Source organism: Gekko japonicus, unplaced genomic scaffold, assembly GCF_001447785.1.
Source record: "Gekko japonicus isolate JY-2015 unplaced genomic scaffold, Gekko_japonicus_V1.1 scaffold363, whole genome shotgun sequence".
NCBI lineage: Eukaryota > Metazoa > Chordata > Lepidosauria > Squamata > Gekkonidae > Gekko > Gekko japonicus.
The window spans coordinates 828,250-837,564 of record NW_015177016.1 but is presented as its reverse complement, the minus strand read 5'-3'; the positions used below and the strand labels follow the sequence as shown (position 1 = coordinate 837,564).

Genomic DNA, 9,315 nt, shown 5'->3' with positions numbered 1-9,315 from the left:
AGGAATGTGTTGTTAATTTTTTTAAAGACTAATTTTGCATTAAAAGAATATAGCTCATCCCATGAAACCCCAGAGAACTCAAGGATAACGACAGAAATAAGAAAAAATGCTCCCTAAAGGCATGGGATGTGCACCACAGTAAGCAAAAAGAATCCTCAACAGTGTCTTTGATAGTCTTCAATCAAACTCCAGTAATAAACTATGATCTTGAATGGGATAATGGCACCATACTGCCCAGTGCCTTCTAAAATTAAAAGACAAACTTCATCTGCTTTTGGTGAACTAGAGTGAGAAATGACACTTATTACTCATAAATTTTAGCTCAATCCTAATTTTTTATTATTATTGACTTATGCCAGTACAGAAGGATATTTTTAGGCAGGGGAAGAAGAAATCATCATCAAGATCACAAGGACAGGTAGATGACAATAAGCAAAACCAACTTCATAATCATTATTTCTCAGTGAAAGAATTATCTTCAAGATAAATTCCACTATCACTTTCAGTGGATACTCCAGCTTGTGGCCCAACATAGACCATATGGGGACAGCAACCTATTATTGAAGAGTGAAAATTTAGGAATCAGTGGATGACCAAGAGAGACCTCAATACTTGTAATTTTTTAAGTCTAGTTTACTCAGGAAAAAAGTCTCAATCTCAAAAATAATCTTGTATTATTACATGCATAGCTATTTTATTAAACTATTGTTCAATTCTACATTATGAAATATATTCCAAGTGAGTAGAAAGCTAACAGAACAGTGGAGCATCAGGAAGTTTGAAACAACCACTCCAAGAATTCTGTAGCACTTTATTTGAACTAAATGCTAATCCATGAGTTTAAGGTCAGTGAAAAGGGAAATGACAAGAGGGAAAGTGCAAGGAGTACAACTGCTGAGGAAACTACCCCAACCACTTAGTGAATGGGTTACTAACAGCACAGCACTACAGTGCATACTGCCACTTTCCACACACTCTAAGATACTCCTTAAACATGCAGCGAGCAAACTTAGAGGAGGAAAGCTGTCGTCAAGAGCACTACAATAGCGGACTCGTAGCCTCTGCTTCGCTTGTTAGAACGAAATCTCGTCTCGCAGGCCCAGGAGCACCGAGACTTTATCATTAGAGGGGCAGCCCTAGAGAGCATTCAGACGAGCAACCGATTTCTGAGAGGGCCACCTTTCACTTCCTGGTCGCGCGAGCCGACCCAGAACAGGGAGGGCAGCAACACTGGGGCACCCCGGGGGATGTCCCCGCGTGGTTGGATAGGGGCGGCCGCGAGGCTTTCGCACCGCAGCACGCGACCTCCTTCCTAGACCGGCTCGAGACCAGCACAGTTCGTGGGGGCCCAGAAGGCTTCGCTTCAGCCTCTCGCAGTTTCTTTCACACACCTGACAGGATGGAGGCGGGGGAGGAGGAGGGAGGGGGCGGCTGTTGGCGCACACAGAAACTCGGTGCAGCGGCTGCACGTACCTGCTGCCTCCCTTCCCGGTGACGGGGGGAGGGGCGGAGCGAGGACTTGTTACCGGGAGACGCGTCGCCGTCGCTCGCCTCACTGTTTTGTTATGGTTTGTCCCGCCCTCACTCACTCGCCCCCTCCTCCTCCTTTCTCTCAGACCAGAGACGCGGCGAATTTCGAGTTCCACTTCCGGGCCCGGGAAGGTGACGTCACGCCGCGCAGTCGAACTAAGAGGTCTGCTTTCCTCGCCTCTTGTTCTCTGAGCAATCGCGGCCTCTCCTGACGGGAGAGCGAGAGGGATGGCGGGGAGCCGTGCGCGAAGTTCCGCCGCTGGGTGTGGGGGGGCGTGGTCGTTTCTGTGGAGCTTGCGTGGTAGCCGTGCTTGAAGCCGTCGCTGGTCCGTAGTTGTTGAGAGAATTTCCCCATCTCTCGCTCCTTGGTAACGATCCTCCAAAAGGATTTGCGGAGGCAGAGAAGATGGTCTTCTAGACGATGGGGAGGTGGTTCAGTCGATTCTGACTGCGATCCTGTTGATTTCTGTAAAACAATGTGGGATCTACTCACGATTAAGCACGCTTAGAATCGTTGGAGGGAAAACAGGAGCGGAGCGGATTAAATGCTTCGCGACCGGCCAGATTGAACATACTCAGTGGCTCCGGTGCTGGAGTGCATTTTAGACAAGGATTTTTAAAGGGGAAAAGGACAGTAAGCAAAGAGGCTTCCAGAATGGTGGGGTAATTCATCGGTGGAAGAAACAGCCTTGCTAGTGACCAGTGGGCTGTGACTTTATCGGAAACTCTCCAAGTGCAGTGGGTATGGAAGAAGAGGAGTGACTTGCCCATTAGTAGCAGTGTCACAGGCATTAGCTAACAGGCGTACGTGTAAAGCTTCTCAAATATATCACACACGGCAGTTCATACTACTTACTAGCTGATGGGAAGGGGTAATCAGTCAATCAATCAAAATATTGTGCTTTATTGGCGTGAAAATGCTGTTTCCCTGCAAAAGATATTCTGGTTGAGAAGAAAATATGTGGATCTTTAACAACTGAGTGACAACTGCACATTCCTCATGCAATAAAGCAAAGTGCTTTTAGGCATCAGAGGAATGGTTTTACCCTACTCCACCGCAATGGTGCAGAGGTTCATAGTCAAAGGCTAAAACTCCATTACCATCAGCTTTTGATTATAGGGAATTAAACCATTTAAGTGGCATTCTTCCACACCACTGAAGTGCCAAGATCTGGGGGAGGAATACCTCCCTTCATTAGGTCAGCCTCTGCTCCTGTCTGCTGCAGGAGAGGAGTGTTTTCTGCTTGCTTCAATTCATTGGGAACTGTGGACAGAGATACTTTCCCTCAAAGTTTATAGCAGTTTATGGTGCAATCCTACATAGAGTAAGTCCAAAATTACTTCAATGGGCTTAGACTGGAGTAGCCATGCCTAGGATTACACCATGAGTCACTTTAGATGAGAAAATTGGTGGGTTGGTTCATTGTGTCCCTTCCTGTACTGGCAAGCCAGGTGACAAAACTATTGTTCGGGGCTGTGTGACCTGCTTGGAACTTCCTGCCAAAGTATGGGTGGGTCTCCAGCACTGTAATTCTCCAGCATGTTAAGTTCCAGTGATTGTTAATTGATTCCAGACTTCATATGAGAGTTGGGAAAGTATTTAATATAAATCATTTACACACAACACACTTGGAGTGAATCTTTTGAGAGTGGTCTATACCTATTATGATTATTGATCTGCACAAAGTTGGATCACCTCTCTCTAGGATTTTTGAATAGTAGTGCCTGAAAATGTAGTTTTAGCATACTACATTCATAATTTTTTCCCTGCTGCCTTGCCATGAGTGAAACAGTACATGACAACATTCATAGAATTTATTTTGAAAGAAGATAATGTTTCCTTACAGTTCCGGGGGGGGGGGGCTTCCCTCTAGGCTATCTACCCCTAACTGGTCCAAGTACGCTGTGGGGTTTATTTATTTTATTTTATTAAACTTATGAATCACCCACCCTGCAGGGCAGGCTCTGGGTGATTTACAACACTGTAAAGAGTTAAAAATACAGTTGATATATAATTAAAATCACAAATAGTAAACATGACATTAGAACCAATCAGGGTGGTGATAAATAATCCTGAGCTGGCCTTGGCTGGGAGGGCGGGGTAGAAATCCAATGAACAAACAAACATTGCTGGCCACACTGCTATCCCGCAGGGCAGGGTATGTGTGGGCCACAGTGGAAGAAAAGAGAGGAAGGGTGCCACTCTCAACCTCCCATTGCTGCCCTCAACTAAAAGCCTGGTGGAACATCTTATAGGCCCTTCAGAATTGCATCAGATCCTGCAGGGCCCTGATGTTATTTGGCAGAGAGTTCCACCAGGTCGGGGCCTCTTTTGTTAACAATTCTTTCCTTGTTCGCTATTGCCACCAGCCCTTAATTAGACAAAAATATTTTTCCCGATAAGAAATTCTTAAGGATAGTGTTTTCTCCTATCTGGTGGATAGAATTCTCTACCTGTGAACTTTTGATACTGCTGTATTAATCAAGGAAACGCTAGTCAATACATGAAGTTTCTGTTTCCTATACCTGACCACCTATGCTCAAGGCAAGAAACAATGATGTGTATTATTTCTTCAGATGTCCCTGTTAAAATGCTTTTAAAACATATCTTATGGGCTTTGTTGCACCCGACTCACTAAGGTATCCATGCAACTGAGGTAACACCATTTAAGAGACAACATTTTACCCCTTGCTGTCCACAACATGTTAGAGCATTTTTTACAAGAAGCATTTCCAAAATGTTACATGTTGGATACCTTTTCAATTAGGAACTCATGCAGGGAGCAGGATTAGTCATCCCACATGGAGAGAACAAAAAAGCCCTCTGCTTCTCTCCTTGCCTGATCCTCTGTAGGTGACACAGAAGTAGCTTTGAGAACATGGGCACCAAATTGCCTTATAATACACAGAGGCACCATTTTTAAAAAAGACAAATTGCTGCTGAGATGACCTCTTCTGTTTGTTTTCTTGCATTATTATTTGTTTTCCATTTCTTGATATTTAGGCTATTTAGCCACACTGGAATCCAGCTTCTGTCTCTTCTCTATCCCTCTTCCTGCCTTGACTAACTGCCCCTCTTCCCATCTCCAAGAGTTGGCTCATCCATCCAGTCCAACCTTGAAAGGCAGTCCAGAAGGATACTGTGACTGATGTTATCAAAAGCCACCAAGAGGTCCAAGAGAATGAAGACGGTCAAGTTGCCCTGTCCATTTCCCAGCACAGGTCATCCACCAGGGTGACCAAGGCCATTTCAGTCCCATAACTAATGGATCCAAACAGTCTGCTTCATTCAGGAATTCCTGGAGTTGCTGAGCCACCACTTGTTAAACCACCTTGCTTAAGAATGGTACATTTGAGACTGGATGGCATTAAACTTCTCAGCAACTCTTGACTCTCTGGATGACTCTTCTTGTATGTTATTTGCAATATCTTATTGGGAGTGTTGAGTTTGGCTCACCACTGATTTTATTTCTTTGTACCTGAATAGTCTCAGAGGGTGGCTATTCCAGATGGTATCTTAAATGCAGTGGACTGCAGTGTTCCACAGGGATCCAGCATTAGTGTCGACCTTACTTAGCATCTGTTCAGTGCTGCTGATGGAAATCAATCAGTTTTTAGAGGAAGGTATCATCAATATGCTGATAACACCAAATTCTAAAGTTCTGTTACCAAACATCTAGGAACTGTTACCTCTGACCTGAACCTGGAAGTTGTGGTTGGTTGGATGAGGCAGAAGAGATTGAAAATGAATCCCAGTAAATATGTGATGCTTGTGAAAAGCCTTTTTTTCTAAAGAACAGGTGAGGCCCAGTAGGTATGAGACTGAGCTACAGATCAAAAACTCCCTGGCATGGACTTCTGGTGGGTGGATCGGCGATGGCAGTCGCTCTTCTCGATGTCCGAGGCCAGGGGGCTCTTGAGGGTTACCCTCTTCGAAGGCTAGATGCCGGAGAATAGAGGCTTCCCTCCACCCCAATGGTCCAGCCAATGGGTGACCTTAGGGTACACCACATACACTATCTACTTGCAGTCCTTACAACAACTGTATAAGAAAGATCAGTGTTATTATAATACCCCATGTTGCAGATGATGGGCTGGCTGAGACACTGACTTACCTTAAGTCATACAGTGAATGGAAAACAAATAACCATGCCAGGGAGTTGTTGTTGTTTTTTTGAAACCCCCGAGAGGGTATTTCTATTATTTTTCATAAGACTATTAACTACAACGAAAAATAAAGGAAAGGGAACTACATCTAAGGATAAAGGAAAGATACCCACACTAACTAAAAACCCAAGAGTAGGAGATCCTTTCCATGTTAATCTAAATGTTAATGAGACAAGTGTTAGTGATACAATATGCTTGTGAAGTTCTTGTTTAACACATCTTCTATATTAGTAAGTTAATCTTTGTGAGAGTACTTCTTGGGCATCTTCTTTACTTCAAAGAGCAATTTACAGAGTCCTTCTGCCCTTACTTCGGTTTTCTATCCCTAAAGTCATACACAGTTTTCGTTGCTCCTGCTCCCCCCACAGAGTCCTCGTCCATTCCCAGAGTATCCCCCAATAAAACTAAAGTTTAAAGGGACAATTCAGAGTCCTTCAGCCTTCATTTTGTCTTATCTTTTCTAATCCTCAATTTATATATACGCTTGAGGGCATCCGCCCCCTTATCAGAAAGAGAGTCCTCGTCGGAAGACACCGAGTCCAATTCGCCACTGGATTTGCTGTCATCTTCCTTCTCGACCTTGGCTGGCTCTCCCAGCTGCACTCTCAGAAACTCACATGCTTTGGAAACAGAGTCAATCTTTTCTTTTTTATCTTGTAGTTTGAAAATGACTCCTCCTGGAATTAACCACCTGTAGACAAGGCTGTTTGTTTGAAGAAAAAGGATTAAATCTTTATATTTCTTTCTTTTTTGTCTTATTTCAAATGGAATGTCTTTTAGAATCCTGATGGTGTTGTCCCCGATTTTCAAAGGTGTTCCTGTAGTTGCTTTCAGGATAGAATCCCTCACATGTCGCTTTGAGAATCTAGCCACTATTTCCCCAGGCAGATTAGTCTTTTTGATGTACAGGGTGCTTTAAAAGTTGTGATTCTTCCGAGGCTTGTTTCTTTTCCAGCTTTTGCACCTTTTTCTTGACTTTTTTGGCATTGGCGTCCATTTCCTTCACCTTCTCAGCTGTTTGCTCCGTTATTTTTAAAGTCTCAGTCGGTTGGAGCTGCTGAGTTGCAAGATTCTGGTTTAGGTTCGTCAGCTGTTGTTCTATGTTAGTCATCTGGTCCACCAGAGGGCGCAAGGACTCTGCCAACAATTTGGAGGGCTCGGTGGTTTCTTCCAGTTGAGGGCTCAAGATTCCAGCTGGTTTCACTTTTACTGGTTTGTCTTTCTCTGCCCTTTTCCCCGCCATCTTTATGGATTGTTTACTTTTATTAAAACTTTTTTAAAGTCTCTGAAATACACCCACACGCTTATCCGTGCTCTGGTAAGTCTCTCAAAACAGATTTCACTGCATTTTCTCGCTCGGTATACGTTCAATCTCCAACGCTTGTCCCGGTCAGCGGCTCTAGATCCATACAGACACTCAGCGGCATGACCGTCGGGGTGGAGGAGCGCTTCAATTCCCCAGCATCGCATTGGCGAAGAGGCCACCCCTCAAAAGCCCCATGGCTAGGAGCCTTTTGCCAAGGCTCCAGGGGAGTAGGGACCCGTTGCCCCCCCCTTTCCGTTGGTGCACAGATCACCTCCCTGGGAGGTCCAGGAGATGTGTCTGCCAGCGTGTCGCCATAAATCAGAAGCTTCTAAATTCTAGTGTCTTAAAGAACCTATGCAACTAAAATAACAAAAAAAAACTAAAGAAAAAAACTTTAAACTTTTAATTACCTCAAAAAGTTAAAAATGTATAATGTATAAGCAAGCTATTACATGTGTGAGAAGTAACGTTAGTTTACAGAATATATTAAGACTGCCTTTTTAACACTGTTTTGTAGTTCATTTTGGGTGTTACCGCATTCTCTGTTTGTATTTACTATTGTGGTTGTCAGGAGCCACAGCAGCTGTGGCAGGGTCCCGGGAACCTCTGGATTGGCCCCAAGAGTTGCTGCACTGACCGCGTGGTTGTTGGGAGCCGCAGCATTGGCAGCACAGCCCTCAGGAGCTGCCGCACCAGCTGCAGAGTTCCCAAGAGCAACACCAACAGCAGCAGTTGGGAGCTACAACTGTGACAAAGATCCAGGAGGCTGCACGTAGGTTGATTTCTTCTGGTAAGTACTCTGCATGTGTGCAGACAACTTTTTTGTTTTGTTTTGGGAGGAGATTTAGTCCCCTATTTAGATTTTTCTGTAATCCTGGGAGGGAGGTCCCCCCAAGTCTGGAGAAAAATCTTTTGTCCGTGTGGACCCAGTCTGCAGATTTAGATATCAGCAGCTCAGCTTATACTTGTTGTGAACTCCGTCCTGGTCCACCAAGGGTTCTTTGCTCTTCTCCATTGTGCTTGTCTCCCTTCCGATCTTCACCAGCCTCAGAAAAGGTATAAAGCCACCCACCCCATCTGGATCTTCTCTCTGTCTTCCACACTCTCTGGAGCTCTCAGCCTCCTCCTCCCTGACTATCCCAGTCACCTTTTATAGCCCTTCTCCTTGCTTTAGTTCCTCTCCTGTTAATTCTGCCCCTACCAATCCCCATGGGAAGCAGTCTGTTTCTTCCCTGCTTCTCTCATCTTCCTTCATTGTCCACTCCCCCTGTTCCTAAGCCTAGCCTGCCCTGCTATCCTTTGCCCTTCCTTAGGTCCCTTCCTTTCTCCCAAGCCACTTGCCCTGACGAAGGCCCTGCAGCATGACACTCTGCCCTTTTCTTCAGTTTGCCATTGGAGGAGTGCAGCACTGGAGCCTGTCTCTGTCCCTTAGCCTTCGATCTTTGCAGTGGAGCCTTTTGCTGTTTCTAAAAAATGTAAGTCCACTGGATCTGTGGCTGCTGCAGCTATTGAGTCAAGAGAACAGGGGCATTCCCAGACACATGACTATAGGCCATATATAGGTACATAGGTATATAGGTATCCTGCTCTTTTTACCAGTGAGGGCATAGATTTAGCTTGCCAAGGGTTTTTGGATGCTGCACATTCTTTAATTGCTGAAAAGTTTTTATTGTTTTATTGTTTTAATTTTGAGGTATTACATTTGTAAGCCACCTTGAGCTTTTGGAAAGGCAGCATATTATTGTTTATATAAAACCTAGTATACTATAAAAGCCCTGTTTACAGACACCATTTTTGCTCTCCTCATATCTTCCTTGCTGAGGAAATCAGTGGAACCTTTTCCTCTGAATGAGGATTGTGGGTGTTTGTGTATGGCTGAACTTCAGGTTAGCATATATTCTGCAAACATGGCAAATGCAACTGTTTGTTTGGCAAGCAGATTGCAGACAGCTCCAAATGTCTTCCCTAAATGTCCAAAACGTAACTGCCAGCTTGCGACTGTGTGTTTATTGAAAGCACAACACCATCTTGAACTAGATGGCACCCTGCTGAGCCAATCAAGGGCCATCAGGGCAGAAGCACTCACTTGCCACTCATGTGTGCCTTCTCTCGCTTTCCGGAAGATATGAACTATCCTTTTTCAACATTTTATTTATGCTTATTCAAATGACATATTAAACTGCATGTAGCTACAGAGCAAAAGGCTATGATGACAATAAGAAGTGAGATGAAAAAGTTAAGTAAAGAAATGATTGTACAATTTGTTTTACAATGTTAACACAAATGATATTACAGTTCCAGTGGAAGTATGA

The 9,315-nt window shown here is 44.3% G+C and overlaps 1 protein-coding gene across 2 annotated transcripts in view; it reads right to left on the bottom strand.

The window, feature by feature from the left end:
* Positions 1 to 1,723, bottom strand: part of FAM172A (family with sequence similarity 172 member A) — a 383,440-nt gene extending 381,717 nt beyond the window's left edge. For both annotated transcript variants that reach the window (XM_015427717.1, XM_015427716.1), the window contains exon 1: positions 1,474 to 1,723. The gene's annotated coding sequence lies outside the window, so the exon portion shown is untranslated. The remainder of the gene's footprint in view (positions 1 to 1,473) is intronic.
* Positions 1,724 to 9,315: the final 7,592 nt, after the last annotated feature.